Below are 23,563 nucleotides of genomic sequence, written 5' to 3' on the forward strand. Positions count from 1 at the left end.
CGAAACAATGACTATATGAAGTTCTCTTTTATTGTACACCTACAAAAAATTGGCTTTTTGGTTCACCAAACAGGTTGTCCCATAGAGTTTCAGTCTAGATTGACTGAATCGTTGGAAATTCAATGCTGTTTTTTTTTTTTGTTTGTTTTGTTTTGTTTTTTGGTGTTGTTTTATAACATTGTCTCAAATAGTTATCTCACAGAAAACTAATAAACTTTTTTCTTTCAACTTTTCTTCACTCAAATAATATTACTTCCACCATAGAGTACCAAAACAGAAAAGGCGTGCCCTTTTCTTTTGGAAAATAAAATACATAGTTCTAAAGAAAGAGCGAAAAAAATCTGTAGCACTCCCTGGGGAAAATGCAAGGTGGAAACAGCCGTAAGAAGCGAGGGCCCTTTTACTGACCAGTCAGCAACCATAGTCAGCCAACTAGTTAGAATAGATGGGAATCAGAAAGGGGGGTTTAAAAAGAGACCCAAACAGAAGGCGAACGACTGTCAAAAAAAAGAGTAAGAGATGCGTGTTCGCCTTTAGTTTTGTTTGGAACGGGGGAGGAAGCAAAACGTGGCGCCCGTCGCCACCAATCTGTGCACCTCTCACATAAATGTATTCGCATCCTCCTCCTTGAAACTTCCGATTGGTGACAACGGTAAGAAGAGGGAAAGGATATAGGAGAGGTACCTTGTGAAACTCGCAAGATTACATGTGGGTGTCGGGGTAAACGGAAACGATACACAAGACGCGGCTCTCCTCTCTGGTTCTTTAGTTCCTTACTCCTTACTCTCCCTAATTGCTCTCCTCAATGAAGCCAACTGGTTCCTGCATTTAGTGTTCCTGTTTACTTGAACGTATGACCTCGCATGTTCTCTCTGTCTGCCTATCTGTCTTTCCCTTTGCTCTTTCGTTCTCTCTCTCACGCCCCCTCGCTTGCTATCACTCCCTCACACAAATACACTTATACACGCGTATACTACAAACAATTACATACACATATACTCATTTAAATACACTTATACACACAAAGAAATATTCACATACAAAAATACCCGTACGCACGTACACATACATACACACACACACACACACACACACACACACACACACACATATATATATATATATATATATATATATATATATATATATATATATATATAAAGCATAATCGGCATAATCGCGTTAACACACCGGTTCTTGTCAGATCACCGAAGTTAAGCAACGTTGAGCCTGGTTAGTACCAGATGGGTGACCATTTGGGAATTCTAGGCGCTGTATGTGCTCTCCGCTTATCTCGGCATTTGTTTCCAGTCATCCTGTACTTCACTTGCCACTGGTATTTAACAATGTCGTCTCAGGAGAGGTGTGGTTGGAGATTGCGCACCTCCTGCCACAAAAATTTCACGCGCAAGCAACCCTTCGTGGGTATTCATAGTCTGTCCAAGACTGAAGGATCCTGCTTTATATATATATATATATATATATATATATATATATATATAATTCAAACACTACCATGTCTGAATATACGGCTGTGTTAGTTTTACTCGTTTAGAGCTGCTTTAAAGCTTCACCGCTCATTCATTTTGCGACCAAATTTCAAACAATTTTACAGTTCATAGATCACCTTCTCAGCTATATTTTGAAAAAACTTTTTGCAATTTTCATTCAGTAAAACAAAAGTTATAATAAAATTATAGTGTTCAAAAATTCTCAGAATCTGTAAGGAACGAAGAGATGACATTTTATTATTGGCTGTTGGTTACGATAGAAACCAAATCTGTTACGCTACCTCAAAACGGGTGGGGACGGCGGAGATGATGACGTAACAGGATATAAAAATAAAGTGTCACTAATAAGTCACCGTTGTCTCGATTTGTCGCTCAGCTGTGCAGCCGTTAATAATTCACATGTACCAAGTGAAACAGAGCGAAAATGTTATTTCAAAACAAAGCCTGGAAAAATCATGGATTACATAGAAAAATGCGAGCATGAAAAGCAATATGGTTAAGATTTAAACATGGACTAGTTGTTCAAACTGGAAAAGAACATGTGAGGTATGCATTGTTCCCCGTGAGTGCACAATGAACCAGGCATAAAAAAATGACTAAATTCAGTATCCCCCTACCACCACCACCATTAAGCCTCAAAAGTCCCCAGGAGACGGCAAATCTTGATGAAAATGAACAAACGGTGCAGTTTTAAGCCTTAACATATATAATGTATGCAAAACTGCTAAATAGACATACACAGAAAATTTTGGACAAATATGGTAAAATAGTCCCAAAAATGGAGTGTTTTCATTAGCCTTAAAAGAGCCCTGGGGCACACTCAAGAATTATCGCGAAGTATAGACAAACAAAATTATATAGAAATTAGTTAGATACAACTTTTCAGAAAGTTTTATAAAAATTTGAGGCATCAATTTTTTTAATAAGCACAAAAGTGTCAATTTTAGCAATTTAACCCAAAAGGCACACCTGTGTGGGGGGGGGGGGCAACCAGAGTTTTCCCGGAAAATCCGTTCTGTTACTTTTTACTCATATCATGTTTAATGTTTGTGCAAAATTTCAAAAAATTCCAAGGCGTAGTACTTGAGAAAAGTGCGGACAGAAGAACAGACGAATGGATGACGGACAAGGGTGAATTTACAGGTCTACCCTTCTTTTGTCGGGTGACCAAAAAACAAGATATTCAGTAAAAAATATAAATTTATAACTTCAAATATTGCAGTATTGGCTAAGAATTGATTTTTTTTTAATTCTTAATGTTGCAATATTTTAAGTTATCATATTTTTTACTAGAATATCTTGTCTTTTTCTTTTCTAGTTTTAACAACTAGTCCTTTTACTTTTCTATGTTTAACTCTTAACCATATTATTTTTCATGCGCGCATTTTTTTATGTAATATATATATATATATATATATATATATATATATATATATATATATATATGCGTATTATTATTATTTTTATTATTATAATTATTATTATTATTATTATTATTATTATTATAATTATTATTATTATTATTATTATTATAATTATTCCCATTTTGTGTCTGGCTGTTGGTAGTGCCGATTTTATACTGATAGGCGGATCATAACAAATGACCATAAGCTTTCAGCATCTTGTTTTCCTAGTCGTCCAGTACTTTCCGCAAGATTCTGGCAGTTCCTAACAAAGCAGTATTATTATTATTATTATTATTATTATTATTATTATTATTATTTACTTAGTGGGAGTAGTTACACAAGGCTCCATCAAAATTTTCTCTTTGAGAAAAACTTGTGGCGTTCTCTGGTGTCTGAGTGAGAGGTTATTTTGATAACCTTTGCATATGAATTTGCGTTATCGCAACAGTCGCTTAACATTGATTTCTCGTCGGCAGTGACCATCAGTCTTCACTTAAATTTGGGTGGCAATAAGCCTCCCTCTTTGCACTTATCCAGCCATAGTCTGGCTAGTGCTTTTTCTCCTTGGTCTTTCTGTATGTAAGGCTTGTGCCTGTAGCTCATGTGTGTTAGTATCCGCATTCAAGGATTTTCCTTAATATTTCAGCCGTTTTCATTATTGTTAAACGTTATATTTTCTCCACCATCACCTGATTCCAATCTCTCCCATTGTTCCCCCACTATTATTTTTTTACTTACTAGTAGTCACACAAGCCATAACCAAAAATTTTTCTTTGAAAATAACTTGTGGTGTTCTCTGAAGTCTGAGTGACAACGATTCTCCCCAGATTTCCAGTACTATCCACGTCTTTCGATAACCTTTGGGAATAAATTTGCTTTATTGTAATAGCAGCTTACCATTGATTTCTTATTGGCGGCGACCACTGGTCTTTTCACTAGAATTTGGGTGGCAAAACACCTTCCCAAAGTCCCAGTCCTCTTGGCACTTATCCAACGGAGGTCTAGCTAGTGCTTTTTCTCCTCGGTCTTTCTATCTTCCTTGACCCTCCTCGTTTATTTTATATGATGTCATTTTTTTGTGACACAAAAAAGGACAGGTCCAAGGATGGAGGGGGTTAGGGTTATTTATTGTACCGTTTCACATGTGATGCTCCTTTGTATTTTACATCAGTAATATTTTCTGTATGTCCACTTTGTGCCTGTATCTCATGTGTTCGTGTTAGTATCCGCATTCAAGGGTTTTCTTTAATATTTCAGCGTGATTAATGTTATCCATTGTATCTTCTCAGCTATCCCTCTAATTCCAATCTCTCCCATTCTTTTGTCAAAGTTTTTCGGTATTTTTCCTAATGCTCCTACTATTAGTTGTGTTATCTTAACTTTTTCATCTTCCATGTCACTTGGAGTTCTTTAGCCAGTTCAGTTTATTTGCTCCGTTTCTCTGTCTTTTTGATCTTCACTTTGTGGTTTGCTAGAACAGCAAAATCTATAGTATGGTAGGTCTTTTCCTTCTTGTTAATTAGTATGACACCCAGTCTCCTTGATTCTATGGGTTTATCCGTTTTATATCCATGTCCTATAGGATTTTGTGATGTTCATTTTCAAGTACTGCTGTCGATTTGTGCTTTTACCATTTGTCTGGCTGTTCAAGATTCTGTTGTCTGCATAACTGCCAGTGTACTGCCTTCTCTACTTAATTGTGTCTATTCTTATATTCCTTTTGGGCTAGTTTGCTGCATTTGCTTATTATGTGGTTTATTGTTCGTCTCTTTGTCTGCAGAGTCTGCATTTGCTGTTTTCTTGTCTTGTCGATCTTGCTTTGATATGGTTGGTTCTAATCGTATTATCTTGTGTGGCTGTTATTAATGACTCAGTTTCTCTGTTTAGGTTTCATTTTTGTTGCTATGTCCAAGTGTTTTTGTTAGTCTCATCTTTTGTCATCCTTATGAATTGTCCGTGTAGTTGTTTCTCTTCCCATTATTCTTTTCTCATCTTATTCCTCGTTTCTTCTGTTTCTGTCTTGTTTGTTTTGTTTTGTTTTTTCAGTGTCTCTTGCTGCGATAATTATTCTTTCAGTGTTCTGCATTATGTATTTTTCTCATTCTTTTCTTGTGTCATTTACACAGTTTTCTAACCCTCTTCATCTGCCTTTCCTTTTCACATAGAGTCGGTCAGTATCATTATTTGGGTGTAGTGCATTGTGCATAGTCATGAGGTTCCTTGTCTTCTGGTCGAGATGCCTCAGTTCCTCTTTGGTCCAACCTATAAACGGCCCAGAGTATCTTACGAGTGACATTATTATTATTATTATTATTATTATTATTATTATTATTATTATTATTATTATTACTGGCTCACAAGGAGCTTTCACACAGGACTTCAGAGATCTTTCCCTGAAAACAGCCTGTGGTGTTCATTGGAAGCTGAGTGACAACAAGTTTCCCAGGTTTCCAGTACTCTCCACCTCTTTTGATAACATTTGCAAATAATTTTGCATTATCGCAACAGCTGCTTGCCATCGATTTCTTATTGGCAGCAGCTATTGGTCTTTGCTAGGATTTGAGTGTCACTAAGCCTCCCCAAGGTCGGTCCAAGTTCTCTTCGCACTTATTCGGCAGAGGTGTGGTCAGTTCATTGGTCTTTCCTTCCTCCTTTGGGTAATTGGTCTTGCTTTTTTTTTTTTTTTTTGAGGGGGCGGGGATGTAGCAATGGGGGTAGGGTTGGGTTAGAGAACTTATAGATATGTGGTTTCAGTGTTCTTGGTTCATTGTAGTGTTTCATGTTTTGCCTTTGCAGCATTTTGTCTGGCCCGCACTTGTTGCTCCTGTGTGTTGATTTCCATATTCAAGGGTTTTTATTATTATCTTAATTATTATTATTATTATTATTATTATTATTATTATTATTGTTTTATTATTGTTATTTATCATTATCATTATTATTATTATTATTATTATTATTATTATTGGCTAACAAGGAGCTTTCACACAGGTCATAAAGGATTTCTCCTGGAGAAAAACCTGTGGTATTCTCTAGAAGCTGAGTGACAACAAGTCTCCTCAGATTTCCAGTACTCTCCACCTCTTTTGATAACATTTGCAAATGAATTTGCATTATTGCGACAGCCGCTTACCATTGATTTCTCGCTAGCAGCAGTCATTTGTCTCAACTGGAGTTTGAGTGAAAATAAGCCTCATCAAAGTACCAGTTCTCTTGTCTAGTGGAGGTCTGGTCAGTACTCTCTCCTCAGTCTTTCCATCCTCCTTGAGCCTTCTCAACTATTGACAGCATTCTTTTGGGAGGGAGGCGATGATTTGGTAATGGGGATGGGGATGGAGAACTTATAGATATGCAGCTTCAATGTTCTTGGTTCCATGTAACTCTTTGTGTTTTGCCTCTGCAGCAGCTTGTCTGGCCCACATATGTGGCTCATGTGTGTTAGTCTCCACATTCAAGGGTTTTCCTTAATATTTCATTTGTTTTCATCATTGTTATTCGTTGTATTTTTCCAGCCAATCCTCTGATTCCAATTTCTACCATTCTCTTGTCAAAGTTTTTTGAAATTGCTCCTAGTGCTCCTACTATTATATATACTATCTTAATTTTTGTCATCTTCCATATCCCTTTCAGCTCTCTGGCTAGCTCTGTGTATTTGCTCCATTTCTCCTTTTCTTTGATATTTATCTTGTGGTCAGCTGGAACAGCAAAGTCTATGATTTGGCAGGACTTTTCTTTCTTGTTAATTATTACAGTATCCGGTCTTCTTGCTTGGATGGGTTTATCCGTTTATATGTTCATATTCCATCCATCCACATAAAATGTTTTAAATGTTTTATTTTATGTAGCAATTTTCAGTATTTACTTCAACAGTGCTCGATACGTGCATAGAGCTGGATAGTAAAGTATGCAAATATATGGCTTATATATATATATATATAGCCATATATTTTCAGAAATCAGAAGTAATATATATGTGTGTGTGTGTCTATTTCTAGAGTAAAATAAAAAAGTTTCTATATTATTATAACATCGTGTTAAAAGTAAAAAAAGAAAATGAAAAAGAAAAAGAAGCAAATATTTATATAAATATTTGCTTCTTTTTCTTTCATATATATATATATATATATATATATATAAATGAAATAAGGAAGCAATTAAAATGTAAAGGTATCAGAAATAAAAAAAAAACTAATGATACAATAAGAATAAAATATTAAATAATACATTAATTAAACATTAAAATAAGAACTTATGGGACAGTTAAGTAAAAATAAAAATAAAATATGACGTCATATATTGTATATGACATCATTGAGGGTGGGGGGGGGCAATACAGGAACAATCCGTAGAGTGGAAGGCCCCGAAACGGTGCATATTCTATCTTGATGACCCTATATTATCTATAAGATGAAATATCTCCAAAAACATGACTATATACAGTTTATGAGTAAAAAAAAAACTAAGATATGTAATGAAATACCCTCCCCCCCCCAAAAAAAAAGCACCATCCTATACAAAAACTTAGATGAGGAAAGCCCTAGAAAGGTGCGTTTTCTCTCTTTACATTAACTGTATCCGAAAAGGATTAATTCACAAGTGAAGACAGCTGATAAATATCAGTATATACAAGCCTATAAGGTAAGCTGTTTCTTTCAAAACACAACATCTGTTGTTTGCTTGCTTCATGGCACGTTTCTGCTACTGTTCTGGTAGTAATTTTTATCCTCTAGAGACATGGCTAGTCCGTTGACTTTCAGAAATAGACTGAATGGCGACTAGGAATAGACCAGTGACACATGGAAAGACAGGGGACGTTGGGAAAGACCAAATGAACTCAGCCAGCAACACAGAATTCTTATAAAATAAGCTACAGACACAAAGGAAAATGACCTCAAGATCCACCGAAAGGGAGGGAGAATGATGGATCCAAAAGAAATGAACGGAATATGACTCAGACATACCAACATTTATGATTAAAGAACACACGGAATCCCCATGCATCTGTGGACGAAAATTCAACTCTCAAAAAGGAATGAAGATGCAACAAAGCAAAAAGGGCTGTGCTAGTCATCCAGTGACTCATATGCAGCGATCTAATACCTCAGATAAGTCATCAGAACACCAAGGACAGGACACAACTCACAGTGCCGAGGATATCCAAGCAATTGGGTCAGTGGGTGAGGTTAAACTCCCCAGAATCAAATTTCCACCGGCAGACTATTCGGAAGAATGATGTATGTTTGATCGTACAATTAACAATGCCTTACATAAAGAACTTGATAGAAAGAAGTATGATCAACGGTTAGAAGAGTGCAGTAATGTTATATACCGTATTTGCATTGCATTGTATGGTGAGAAAGTGAAATTAACTAAACCGCCAGTCAAGAAAAACAGACGACAGCAGGAGATGGCAGATCTAAGGAAAAGAAAAGACATCTGAAACGACAACTCCGCATTTCAAATCCTTTTGAAAAAGTGGGTTTATTAAAGATCTGGACAGATCTCAAAGATAAACATTGTGCACTTAGCAAGGTGGAAAGTATACGGAAAAAACGACTGAAACAAACAGTAAAAAGAGTGCGAACGGTTCATTCAAGGACCATATAAATATGTCCGAAATCTATTTGAACAACCGTCTGATAGGTTCATAAGAGTAGTGGTTGATAGGCAGAAATCAGACGCTAACAGTATTAATGCTGGAGTCCCTCAGGGGTCCATCCTAGGCCCAACTCTCTTCCTGATCTACATTAATGATTTTCCAAATCACATCCTTACATCATTTGTAGACATTTATGCTGATGACCCTACTATCTATGGTAGCACATCTAAGGTTGTAAACGACCAAGTTCTCTCCAATTCTCTCTCCTCTGATCTTGAGCAAGTGGTACAATGGGGAAAAAAATGGCTGGTTACTTTTAATGCATCTAAAACCAAGCTCCTATCTTTACATCATCAACACTCTGATCCCCATCTGGCATCAATTTAAATGAATGGCTCTCGTCTTGGGGAGCCCCATGTTTTGACAAGCTTCTGGGCTTGACCTTTACTCCTGATCTTAAATGGAACACATACATTAAATCCATTACCAAGGTCGCTGGAAAAATGGTGGGATCCTTTTATTGATCCAGTAGATATCTCACTGCTGATGCAATTCTCTATCTATATAAGAGCCAGATACGTCCAAGGATGGAGTACTGTTGCCACATATGGGCAAGAGCTGCTAGTAAGGACTTATCCTGCTTTGATAAAGTTCCAAATAGACTTCGTAGCCTCATAGAGGATGTCCTTTTCTCTTCTCTGCAACCTCTTTCTCATGGAAGAGATGTTGCGAGTTTGTCTCTGCTTTATCGTTATTTTCATGGCAAGTGCTCGACTGAGTTCCAATCCATGCCCCCCCCCTTTGTCAAACTTTCACAAGAAACACCTGTCTAGCAGAAAACACTATCAATAATTCCCTCCACTCTTTATCTGTGCCTAAACCTAAACGTAGATTCCATGAACAAAGCTTCTTTCTTAGAACTGCACGCCTATGGAATTATCTTCCATTTTCCTGCTTTCCAGCTGACTACAATATGGTTGTGTTCAAGTCTAACGTAAACAAGTTTTTGATGAGCCATTCCATATAAGTTAACAAATTTACCGAATTTCCATTACTAACGATTTACTATATTGTCCAATTGTCTACTGTACACTCATTAACCCTTATCCTCGTGTGGCCTCTTGGCCTTGATAAGTGGTGATGCCTACGTAATAAAAAACAAGTGTCCACAGTGCTGTTATCTGTGAGATTTATTTATTTAATGATTTTCATTTTCTTTGTTTTTGTTTAATTTATTTATACTAGTTTTAGTTTTATTTATTTATTTTCTTTCTTTTCTCTTTTTTTATTTTCTTTCTTTTCTTAACTTAACGAATTTGTTAAACACAGCCTTTACATTTAAATATCATGTGTGCTAAGCCGTTGCTCGTTACAGAAAACGCAAAATCTTGCACAATTTGACCCGAATTCTCGTGGATTCCCGTCAAGCATGGATCGGGCGAGACCGGCAATCATCAGTGTCAGTCGAGCGTTGTTCAAATGTTGAAACGCTAACCTCGACTTTTTATTTTATTAATTTAATTACTTTTTTCTGTTATGTTTTTAGTAATTTTTAAGGTGATATTAAGGGGGTGACTTTTTATTTTCTGATTAGTTACTTATTTTTTTTTTTTTAATTGAATTTTTTGGGAGTTTGATTAGTCAATGAAAAACGCTACCTAAATGGAAGCAGACGACATTCGAATTGAAAGAAAGCGACTAAACCAACAAAAAAAAGAAAGAAAGAAAAGCTGGCAAAACAAATATATTTTCAAACTCGCGAAGCAGAAAAATGACAGGTAAGAAAATAAATCTATACATGTTAGAAAAAGAAATGAAAACATCGATGCAGACAATCTCATAATGTCAGGAGAAGAAATTGCTGCCCCCCTCAAATAAGGTGCAACATTGCAACAATTGTAAACACAGATGTTTACTTAAAGATCGTGTGTAAAGGATGGTTTCTCCTGAAGATGTACAAATGGACAGTGCCACCAAAAGAACTTGGCTGAACAAAAACTCTTGAAAACAAAAATAAAATACGGTTACAAAAAAGAAAAGAAAACAAAACAAAAAACTTAACACCTACCAATTATACGGTTAAAAAATCTTTTCTTGGAGAAAAAACAAACACATTTTCTGTTAAATATTTTGCAAAAAATAAATAAATAAATACTAAAATGAAATAAACATTTTCATTTTTCAAAGTTTTTTTTTTTTTTTTCTAATTTGCATTAGTATTTTTTCTGGTTTTTTTTTTTTTTTGTTTTTGTTTTTTTTCATTAATCTGCGTCTGTTACGACGCTCGGCTGACACCGATATTTGTCGGTCTCGCCCGATCCATGCTTGACGGGAATTCACGAGAATTCGAGTCAAATTATGCAAGAGTACCAACATTTTTATTGTATTGAACAGTTCATTCAAATGCGGTTCAGATATCTAAGCCTCGCATCAGCGAATGTGGCTGATGCGAAAAAGCCGTAACAAGGAAAAGACTCATCTTGATTGGATTTACAATACTTTATAAAAGTAGAACACAACATCAAGACGTGAAACATGAAAATCTAAAAAGAGAGCTGGCCCGTGAAGGTTACGTTACAATCTAGGCAAAAAGGAACACCGCATGATATTGGTCGCAAGTGTCCACAGTGTAGTTATCACTGTGAGTAGATTTGTCTATTTTTTTATGTATTTATGTATACATATATTTTTATTAATGTTTTATATATACATATATATATATATATATATATATATATATATTTGTTTATGTATATATATAAATATGGATATATATATATATTAATTTAATTATTATTATTATTATTATTATTATTATTATTATTATTATTATTATTATTATTATTTCCTTCGATATGTGTGCGTCCTAAAAAGTATGTCAGCCGTAGCCCTTATACACGACATGCCAAAGCCATCGCTTGTAATAGGGACCGTTTAATTATCAAACGTCTTATCTTTTCATTGTATTGAGCAGATAATTGGGTCTCACATCAGTGAGGGGGACCGACACGCGAACAAGTCATACACAGGAAGATCCCCGAAACAGTGCTCTCCTGATGACCCTATATTATCTGTAAGATGAAATACCAAAAAAAACATGACTACGAGTAAAAAAAACCCTAAGATATGCAATGAAAGTTATAAGTGTGTAAGAAGATACAGCGGCATTTCAGATAGTAATCATAATATTAAAACTGAAGTTACAAATCACTAAAATAAAGCAGGACTATGAATTCAAGGGCTAAAACATGCAAATGTTAACATTTTAAAATTTGTATATGAGTCTCATAAGCAAAAAAAAAATAGGCAAAACAGAACTATGGTATTTGATGTTAATAATTAAATTTAGAGGGTGTATGTAAATTGCTAAGACGGTGTGATTTGTAATACCTATAATTTATTGATGTTTCATATTTTTTATTTAGGAGCTTATCTCTATCCTTAAATCTAGTAATATATCATTTTTTGTTGTGAAGGAACATAACTGGCTATACACCGGTTACAAACTGTATATATATATTGGACTGTTGGGCAGACAGCGGCAGACAAGCAGTCGCAGTAAGACGGATAGTCTTACGTGTTGATTATCAGACTTTCTTCCCCATACTTGTTACTATGTACTTCTATTTACCTTAGGCGAGCAGCCTTACGTTTCTGTATTATAAATAAACCCCATTACACATACCACTCGGTGTAACTCACGTTTGTCTTTATTTCCTAAGTATTTAGGAATATAACAATGGCGACGAAAGGATGTTCTTTCTCTTAACAGAGATAAATTACCGTACCAAGGACTGTGTACAATGCAAGGATTTTTTGTTTTACGAAAAAAACAAACTACACAAGGATTTTTGACCACGTGCGTCAATGAATTTAAAAAATTTTCCTACCTAAAGTAGCGAAAAGTACGGATTTTTCTTCGTAAAGAACTCACAAGAAATTATAGAAACATGTTCAAGGTAAAGTGGAATTTATATTTATTTTGACAAGTAAAAAAAAAAAAAAAAAAAAATGGTCGCAAGTTGAATTCGAAACTACACTAAAGGATTACGAGTTTCGAAAGAAAAAATATAAATACAACGACTATTGTACCATTTTATGCCACGTGGGAACGGCAGCCATATATTTTTTTTTTTTGGAAAATTAATTGTTTGTCATTGCCTTTATATAAATAATTGGAACTATTTGTCGTGGGAAGTAAGAAATATTTTGTGTATGAACTTACGTTGTTGAAAAAAAAAAAAAAAAAAAAAAGAATTATTTTACAAAGCCTGTTGAATTACTATGGATGAACTTTGTTGAAACGTGTTGTGTCTGCATATTGCTACTAATTTACGATATACGTAAATTTACGATTTTTCTTTGGAATTATTGTGTAGAATTCGAAAAGACATTTTTGTACTAGAAGCTAACATGGAACAATTAGCAGAGTTAACTAAGGCTCTAGCCCTTAGCATCCAGGAACAGACAAAAATGACTCAACAATTTTTAGCGCAACAACAACAACAACAACAAATTCAACAACAACAGCTACAGCAACAGCTGCAACAACAACAAGAAAGAACACAAAAAACTTTAGAGGCACAACAAGAACAAACATACTACAACGACAAATGTCGACACAGCAAAAGAATTTAGAAAAGCTAATTCTAACGTCGACCGGGAAGAAGACTAATTTTTCTGCCGAGGGTATTTCAAATTCACTAACGGAATTTCGTTACTCCCCGGATACTGGTGTTACTTTCCCTGCATACTACAGAAGATACGAAACAATTTTTACGAAAAGATGTTTAGACTGGACCGATGAGGAAAAAGTTACCCTGCTACTACAAAAACTGGGTACTGATGAAAACACCAAGTATGCAAATCTAATTCTACCAAAAAAACCGGAGGAGGTTTCGTTCGAGGAAACAATTAGTACCTTGTCGAAAATATTTGATAAAAGGGATAGCCTATTTCACTCTAGATACAAATGTTTGAACATTCAGAAGGCAGAAGCTGAAGACTATCTAGAATATGCTTGCACTGTGAACTGTTTATGCGAATCATTTAAATTGAATGAAATTTCCGCAGACCAATTTAAATGTTTAATCTTTGTACAAGGTCTCACAGCACCAAGGGACAAAGATATACGTTCACGGATCCTAACAATTATGGAGGCGGATCCTAACATAACATTGCAAAAAGTCACTGAAGAGTGTCAACGTCTGATTAACATAAAGAAAGACAACACTCGCATTGAAGAGAAAAATATTTTTAAGGTGCAGCAAGTAAAAAGGCAAGGGACCACAAGAAAGTCCAGGTTCCAAGAACACAGGATCCTTAAAGGATACAAAGACCCAAAGCTAAAGTGTAAATGTTGTGGTAGTTTAAGACACAACAATAAGACCTGCTGGTTTAGGAACAAAATATGTTATGAATGTGGTCTCAGAGGTCACAAGGGAACATACTGTGCCCAGAGGAAAAGACAAGGGACCGATAATGTAAATACGCTTCGCATGAATAAAGAAAAAAGCTGCGAAAGACGGAAATATGTTGATGTTCGGATAAATGGACATCTGGTTACATTGCTTCTGGATAGCGGTGCAGATATTAGTATTATAAATGAAGATATATGGGAAAGGATAGGTCGACCTGAATTAACGAAAACCAGAAAGACGGCGAGAAGTGTGTGCGGCAAAAGATTAGAGTTCAAGGGAGAATTAAAATGCAAAGTGACATTCGCTAACCAGACTCATAAATCCAAAGTGTACGTCGTACCAGGAAAGAATACATGCCTGTTTGGGGTAGATTGGATTGTCCTGTTTAATTTATGGGAGAAACCCATAAATTCGTTTTGTAACGTTTTAACTGCAGAAAAAGCAAACCAAAGGGAAGACTTCCTGAAGGATTTGAAAACTGAATTTCCCAATGTTTTTGGAGAAGGACTAGGACTCTGTATTAAGACAGAGGCAAAATTTGAATTAAAGAAAAATGCCACTCCAGTATTCATACCTAAAAGGAATGTGCCTTTTTCAGCGATGGACGCAATCGAAAAAGAGTTGGATAGACTTCAACAACTGGAAGTCATTGAAAAAGTTAACCACACAGATTGGGCAAGTCCAACCGTGTATGTAAAGAAAAAAAATAACAGAATAAGGGTCTGTGGAGATTTTTCAACGGGTTTAAATGACTGTCTATTGGACCATAATTATCCCCTTCCGTCCGCAGAAGATCTGTTCTCTAAGCTTAACGGAGGAAAAATTTTTTCTAAGATAGACCTCTCAGATGCTTACTTGCAAATTAAGATCAGCGATGAATGCTCCAAATACTTAGGCATAAATACTCATAAGGGCATTTTTAAGCTAAAGAGGCTTCCTTTTGGATTAAAGGTTGCTCCTGCTATTTTCCAGCAAATTATGGACACGATGCTGGCAGGGTTGGAATTTTCAATGGCCTACCTTGACGATATCCTAATTAAAAGTGAAAATTTGCAAGATCATAAGAAGCATGTAAAAGAAGTATTCAAAAGAATACAGGAATTTGGTTTTAAATTGAGCCCAGAAAAATGCGATTTTTTTATGAAAAAAATTAAATATCTAGGTCAAATAATCGACAAAGAGGGTCGAAGACCGGATCCACAAAGGACTGAAGCAATTGAAAAGATGCCTGCTCCAGATTCAGTGACAAAATTAAAATCGTTTTTGGGATTAGTTCAATACTATGCAATTTACATCCCTAACATACATAATTTAAGAGCTCCTCTTAACGAGTTACTGAAAAAGGGTGTTAAATGGAACTGGAATAAGGAATGTGAATCTGCTTTCCAAAATATCAAAAGATGTCTACTGTCAGACTTAGCATTGGCACATTTCAATCCAGAAAAGGAACTAATACTAGCAACGGACGCCAGTGATTACGGTGTTGGCGCTGTATTACTTCACAAGTATGAGGATGGTAGGACAAAAGCTATCGCCCATGCTTCAAGAACGTTGGTTGCAGCGGAGAAAAATTACAGCCAAATTGAAAAAGAGGCGCTGTCGATAATATTTGGAATTACAAAGTACAATCGATTTCTCCATGGACGATCTTTTATTTTGCAAACCGACCATAAACCCCTACTTACCATATTTGGATCAAAGAAAGGCATTCCCACACATACTGCGAATCGATTACAGCGATGGGCTGTAACCCTCTTAAACTATCAGTTTAAGATGGAACATGTATCCTCAAAAAAGTTAGGACACGCAGATGCATTATCACGGTTGATCCCTAAAAGAAGCGAAAGTTTCGAAGAAACGGTAATTGCTGCGCTTAAAGACGAAAGTGAATGTACAAGTTCAATGTGTAATATGATACGTGAACTTCCGGTAACTTTCGAAAAAATAAAAAAAGAGGCAGTAAATGACATTTTCATTAAGAAAATGAAAAATCAATTGGGATGGATAAAAAAAAATAAAAAGGTAGATCAAACAACGCCTTTTTCCATCTGTGAAGATGTGCTCATGTATGGTGAGAGGATCGTAATTCCACTAACGTTACAGAGGAAAATTCTGAAGGAATTTCATACAGGTCATCCGGGCATTTCGAGAATGAAATCCCTTATGAGAGGATATGTGTACTGGCCTGGTATGGACAAGGAAGTTGAAAAATGTGTCAAGACATGCAGAGGATGTCAATTAGCAGCTCGAGATCCTCCAGTAAAAACGACGCCATGGCCAAAGACGGACCTACCCTGGTCACGTCTGCATATTGATTATGCGGGACCTATAAATGGTTATTTTTACTTGATTATTGTAGATTCTTTTTCAAAATGGCCAGAAATATTTAAGTTTAGACATCCAACAGCAAAAAACACTGTGAGTGCGCTTAATGAAATTTTTAGCCGTTTTGGAGTGCCAAAAACCTTAGTGAGCGATAATGGAACAGCATTTACTGCTCATGAATTCAAAGAATTCTGTGACTCACTAAATATTCTACATATGACAACACCTGTGTACCATCCACGATCGAATGGGTTGGCCGAAAAATTTGTAGATACGTTTAAAAGGGCACTTAAGAAAAATCTTACTACGGACACAGACGAACAATGTATTCAAACATTTTTAGCAATTTACAGGGTGACACCAAATCCTAATAATAATGTCAATTCTTCCCCGGCTGAGCTAATGTTTGCAAGAAAGATAAGATCTGTCTTCGATAGGCTGCTACCAGAGAAAAAGAAAGTTTTCAAAAAAGAAAACCTTAATACCAAGTGCTTCTCCCCAGGTGAAAATGTATATTTCAAAGATTTTCAAAATGGACGAAATCAGTGGGTTGAAGGTATTATCAAAAAAAGGATTGGGAGCATGGTCTATACCATCCAAGGATTAAGTTTTGTCTGCAAAAGACACAGAAATCAAATACGTCCCAGACTGTCTCCAAATGTGGAAGAGACACCAATGGAAACATTGTGCGATATTTTTGATATACCAAAACCAGCGTGTGTACCGCAAACAATGAATATTTCGCCTGAACCGACCATACGGGCTGGACAGAAACCTTTACCCCGGGTAACGCTGACCAGAAGGAAAAGCGCAAGAAAGAGAAAAGTTACCAGGAGATTAAGCCCTGACCCTAAAAGGAAGAGGTATTTAAGCTAAAATCAGGAAGATTTCAGCTTCAGGGGGAGGTGTTGTGAAGGAACATAACTGGCTATACACCGGTTACAAACTGTATATATATATTGGACTGTTGGGCAGACAGCGGCAGACAAGCAGTCGCAGTAAGACGGATAGTCTTACGTGTTGATTATCAGACTTTCTTCCCCATACTTGTTACTATGTACTTCTATTTACCTTAGGCGAGCAGCCTTACGTTTCTGTATTATAAATAAACCCCATTACACATACCACTCGGTGTAACTCACGTTTGTCTTTATTTCCTAAGTATTTAGGAATATAACATTTTTGTTAAAGCATAAGTAGCAAGGTTAATTTAGGGATTGAGAAGTGCTGGTTTTCTTTAAAATATCCTATTTTAAAATTTATGATTTTAGGTTTCTATTAATTATCGCTCACAATATAAAATCTATGGCCTTAACTGCTAATCGAGCTCAGTAAGTGACTTGACAGGTCAGTTTTTTTAGACTTTTTTATTTCAAATTATGCCAAGTAAAGCGCACTGCCACTGAGACATAAGGGATACTGATAATTAAGAGTCGGATTTATAGAGACAGCTTAAGTGGAGAATTGTGAAGCAAGATCATATTGCATTAACATTTCTGCTTGTTGATACAGTCAGGGAGCAAGGAAAAAATTCCAAAAGGAAGCAGTTCAAGGAACGAAACCATCAGAGTAAAAAAGAGATCTCTATCGTGAAGGCATGTGATTTTACTGCCTGTTGGGTTAGTCGAAGGTATTTATGTTGAAAGGGAAGAGATGCACAAAATTCATTGGCGCACATTCCGTTGAAGTACCTGTAAAGCAAACATAGGGATGCAACATTGTGGCAATGAGATAGGGTCGGAGCTTGGTAGATAACGTGGAACCTATTAGGGGAGCTTGGTAGATAGTGTGAAACCTGTTAGAGGCTCTTTTTAGACCATGTTCAAGAAGGGTAGTTTAGTAACTGATACACCAGATGTAGCAACAATACTCCATGCATGAGAGAATAGTGGCTTCGTAAAGGTATAGAATGCTAACAGGTGTGAGAAGCAAGTCTAGATTTGCTGGTACAGTAGAACCCCGGGATACGGCATTAAAAATTAGTAGCAAAATACAGTACAGTATATAATACACGTGTATATAATCAAATAAATTATAAATAACACCGTAAGGCGGGGCAAATACCATAATCAAGGTCTGGAAAAACATTGTATTCCACATCGTAACCTGAAAAAAAACGTATCCTAGGGCCATCATATATTGGGGTTCTACTGTAAATTATTATGAGTTACTCTAGAAAAAAACAGGCAAAATTTTAATTCTTAGGCAGTGAGTTGAAAAACTCCAGCTGGTCAAACAAACAGGTCAGCTCAGAATGTGATTGATGATTTATTGAAAGATAAATCATGGCAGTTTAAACCAACTTTTCTCTGAAAATTGAAAAAGAATTTCGGAAAAAAAAAAAAAAAAAAGAGAAAAGAATTATTAATTTATGAAAGAACAGAAAAACTACATTCCATGTGGAAGCGAAGGTGGGGGGGGGGGGTAGAATAGAGCGATTTGGAAAATAAAAAGAAAAATAACATGATTATTAGAAGAAAGAAAAAAGGAAAATAACGTAGAGAGAAGTCATAGAGGTAGATATGGTAATCGCTGATAGAGGGGGGAAGAGATGAGCACATAAAAGCAGAAGTTCTGAGACAATTACGGGATTCCTTCGCATATTTCTGACGAGTCCATGTCAGTGTTGGTCTCAAATTATTAAGACTTTGGAATCGATGTCGCCAACCAAACTTCGCCCAGAGATCATAGAACAAAACGTTGAGTTGAAACAAAAATAAAATCCAATCCGACCCTGAAACGTTTTTCTTGAATCAGAAAAATATAACTATTTTCTTTTTATACTATAATGCAATGTTGTTTGTTTGCATCAGAATCATTGTGTGAATTATGTTTTTAAAAATGTTTTAAAATGCTATCACAATACAAGGATTGGAAAATTATCGGTGTTGAAGAAGAACGACAAACAAGTGATATTATATATATATATATATATATATATATATATATATATAAGCGAAAATGTGTGTGTGTTTGTGTGTGTGTGCAATTTTTTTGTATGTCCAGTAAAGGTTTTTTTTGCAGGAGGGGATCTCGGTGGAGGTTACTATGTCTTAGAACTTTTTATATACTGCCTAGATTGTAATATCTACGATTCGCGAATGCACGTCGCGTCTACATTTATTTTGATCCACTTATTGGGAGCTACTTTTCCCCAGCATCTTGTGAAGCGCAAAGTTTATCTGGCTTGAAGCCAAAGTTAAGTGCGTCATTTCCTTTTCCTATAGCGTGATGTTTGACCTCGTTAAATTTACGCACCTGTGTGAACTTATTTACTTTACTTTTTAATCACTCAATTTAATCATCTTGCACTTCCTTTGTCGCCGTAACGCAGCGGTTAAGACATCATGTTTTCTGCCTTCGCGTCATGGGTTTGAACCTGCCTGTCTATCAACCCTTTTTTTTCCTCCACATATACCTCCAATTACCTGGGCAACGCTGGGTACCCACGCTAGTCTATAATATAAATGCGGGAGTGCTCCAAGGGTCTATCCTTGGACCTCTATTGTTCCTGATATTCATAAATAACCTCTCCGACAAAATTGCCTCTGAAATGGGTATATATGCTGATGACACCACACTCTATAATAGGCACGATAGGAAAATAAATAAACACATATCTAAAGAAATGGCAGAAGCACTAGAGGATGACCTCCAATCTGTAGTGGAATGGGGACAAAAATGGATAGTCACGTTCAATGCCGCCAAGACTAAACTAGTTTCATTCAATAATTACAAGAAACCTTCTCTACCACCTATAGCAATGGCCAACGACTCTTTATCTGAGAGTACATCTTTCAAACTCCTTGGCCTAACGTTCACAGTAAACATGAGTTGGAACAATTACATTGAAAGCATTACCAGGGCCGCTCTCTCTACCGTGCTAGAAAACTACTAACACCCGAAAGTATCTTGTACCTCTATAAAGCCACCATGTATGGAGTATTGTTGTCATATTTGGGCTGGTGCATCTGCTACTAGTCTATTGCTCCTAGACAAGGTTCAAAAGAGAGTTGCAAATCTGATAGGCCCTGAACTGGCATCTAAGCTTCAGCCTCTGTCCCATCGACGAAACATTGCATCCCTCTGCCTGTTCTACAAGTATTTTAATGGTGAATGCTCTGACAAACTGCAAGCACTTGTGCCCCCACGACGTGAACACCTTCGACAAACCCGACAGGCTGCTAAATCCCACCCCCACACAGTAGAGATCCCTAGATGTAAAAGATCTTTCTACTCCATTAGTTTCTTCCCCAGAACTGCTAGACTTTGGAATTCCATTCCACGCCCCTGCTTCCAACTGTACTGACGTGCAGAAATTCAAGTGTAACCTGAACTGATATCTTGCTGCCCAAATCCCTACATAATACCCCAGTAGTTGTTGCCCCTGATAGTAGCCCCCTACACCAAAGTGGCAATGTGCCTTGTTTGGAGTGAAAATGTAATAAAATATATATATATATGTATGTGGATGACTGTATATATATATATATATATATATATATATATATATATATATATATATATATATATATAAAACGCAAAATGTGTTAGTGTGTGCACATTTTGTATACGTCTGGCAAAGGCTTGGGGGTGCGTTCGGGGAGTAGGGTCACTCTTTCTTAGAACTTTTTATATACTACCTAGATTATAATATCTACGATTCACGAAACGAGGTCATGTATATCTTTCATTTGGGCGACTTTTACACGCTATTTTCGCTATATTTTTTACTCTTCATGTTTTTGTTTGGCATTTTCCACCATGGCACTTGTGCCCGGGACATCCAGAAAGCAATGAGGTTTGATCAATGCAAAACCCGTCATATCAAATGAGTGTTATTCATTTGGACACTCCACTTTTTATGGGGAGTTGGTTTTCCCCAACATCTTGGGGGAAACGCAGAAACTGGCTTGCAGTCAAAGTTAAGTTTCCCTCTGGCGTGATGTTTAATCTCATTAAATTTCCGCACATGTCACTTAACTTAAATTAAAACGTTTTTAACTTCCTGCCCCATCGTGGCTGAGCAGTAAGATGTCAGGTTTTTGTCACACTTTTTTTCTACCTTCGCGTCAAGGGTTTGGGTTCGAGCCTACCTGCCTACTAAAACTTTTTTTTTTCTCAACACACACCTACAAACATCCAGGCAGGTTAGCTCACCCTTAGTCTTTGGTTAAAGAACCTTGGCCCACAAGGCAGCGGGGATCTAGTTATTCAGCGCCGGATAAACGCTGTTCATCAGAGTTGTAGTAATAAATTAATAAAAACAACTCCAACACACATGACACATAAAACAGCTGGTCATGTGTTGCGGTGTCTGTGCAAATCCCAAACCGAAGGAGCGTCCAAAACGGCAGAACTCCCCAGCGATCACTACGACGGTGATAATAGGTCCGATTAAATTAATTTAATTAATTTGCTTTTACCTATTCATGTTCAAATCAATTTAAATAAATTAATAAATAAATAAAAACAATATTTGTCCAACAGAAACGATATTTGTAATGGGCAGAGCTTGGTCACGATCTTCTGTTAAAAAATTCATATAGGAAAAACCGTTTTAAGGACGTCTGGTGTCTTTGATGTTTATGAGGATGATAAACACATAAATAAATTTAAAAATTAAGTAAAAATAATACATGTCCGATACAAACGATACATGTAATATATATATGTATATATGAATGGAAATGTATAAAAAAAGAATACGAAAAGTATAAAAGCTTATAACTTTTCTTAATTCGTTTTCAATTGGTGACGTGCAGGAATACAAAATAATATTATGAAAAAAATTTAAAAACTTTTTTTACAAGTACATAATTTTCGACCGCTCCTTCAGTCTTCATATATATATATATATATATATATATATATATATATATATATATATATATACACACACACACACACACACACACACACACACGGTGCCTTCAATAAGTTTCTAGCCTTTTTTTACGGGCATTTAAAATTGTTGTAGACTCTTGAAAAATTCACTGTTATTACTATGCATTTTATGAGATGACTGACTAACTCTTATGAAATGAACAGCTACAGCAGGAATTAAAATACACCCTACTAAAGCTTAATTGTTACCGTTGGTAAATTTCAGAAAAGCAATCTGCATGTGAGGATTCTTTTAAAGAACGATATGCAATAAAATTATGTTTGAAACTTGAAAAAAATATCACAGAAACGTATGGAATGCTTCAGACTGATTTTAAACCATCTTGCATTAATGAAGCATCAGTTTTTGAGTGGCATAAGAGATACCAGGAAAACCTGTGAGCCTTTGAGGCATAATGAGAGGTGTGGGAGGAGTAAGGAAGTCAGAACACCAGAGTTGATTGGCCAAATAAAGAATTTCACGGATAAGGATCGTCGTATGTCTGTAGAGACAATAAGTGCACAGTTTGATGTCAGTGTGGGAACTGTACACACAATTATTAACGAGAAACTGAAGACAGGGAAGATTTGTGTAACTGCACAATTCCACAACTCCATTTTTGTCACAGACTATTTGACCAAGATGGGCATCAAGATTGTTTCCCATCCTCCCTATAGTCCAGACCTTGCTCCCTGTGTCTTTTGGTTATTCGCTAAGCTCAAAGAAAACCTCAGAAGCAGTCATTGTGAGATAATTGAGAAGATGAAAGAGGCTGTGACAAGGATAATTGACACGCTCACATAAGAGGGCTTCACGGGGCCTTCCAGAAGTTGTTAGAACGGTACAAGTAGTGCATTGCAGCCGGGGGAGATTACTTCAAAGTGGACTATAGATTCACGTGTGTACTATCAATAAAATTTCCTATACGAAAAAAGGCTGGAAACATTTAAGGTACCTCGTGTATATATATATATATATATATATATATATATATATATATATATATATATATATATATATATATATACAAGTTAGAAAAGCATTTCATCCAAGGGATGAAAATTGTTAAACAAAATGTTTTTTTCTATAGGCTTTAAAAATAAAGGTACAAGATTCAATTTGAAATTTATTTATTTTCAAAGTGCACTTTTATAAATTTTACAAAGTAAGGTATAAAAATTTAATTTAAATTGAATCAAAAAATTACCTTAGATTTATTTTATGTAATGTACATTCTGTTGCACTTTTTAAAAAAAAAATAATTGAAAATTTTATATCTATACCATTAATTGCTAGATGAAAGATAATGCTTTTAAATTGCAACAAAATGTACATTACATAAAATAAATCCAAGGTAACTTTTTGATTCAATTTAAATTAAATTTTTATACCTTATTTTGTAAAATTTATAAAAG

At 35.8% G+C, this 23,563-nt stretch overlaps 1 protein-coding gene and 1 pseudogene across 1 annotated transcript in view; one reads left to right on the top strand and one right to left on the bottom strand.

Moving 5' to 3' along the window:
- The window catches only part of LOC145248011 (radial spoke head protein 3 homolog B-like), a 162,263-nt gene that overhangs the window by 29,193 nt on the left and 109,507 nt on the right, over positions 1–23,563 (bottom strand). The gene's annotated exons all lie outside the window — the stretch shown is intronic.
- Positions 1,165–1,281, top strand: LOC145248398 (5S ribosomal RNA; annotated as a pseudogene).

The sequence above is a fragment of the Euprymna scolopes genome, chromosome 26 (assembly GCF_053919585.1).
Source record: "Euprymna scolopes isolate OS-2025 chromosome 26, ASM5391958v1, whole genome shotgun sequence".
NCBI lineage: Eukaryota > Metazoa > Mollusca > Cephalopoda > Sepiida > Sepiolidae > Euprymna > Euprymna scolopes.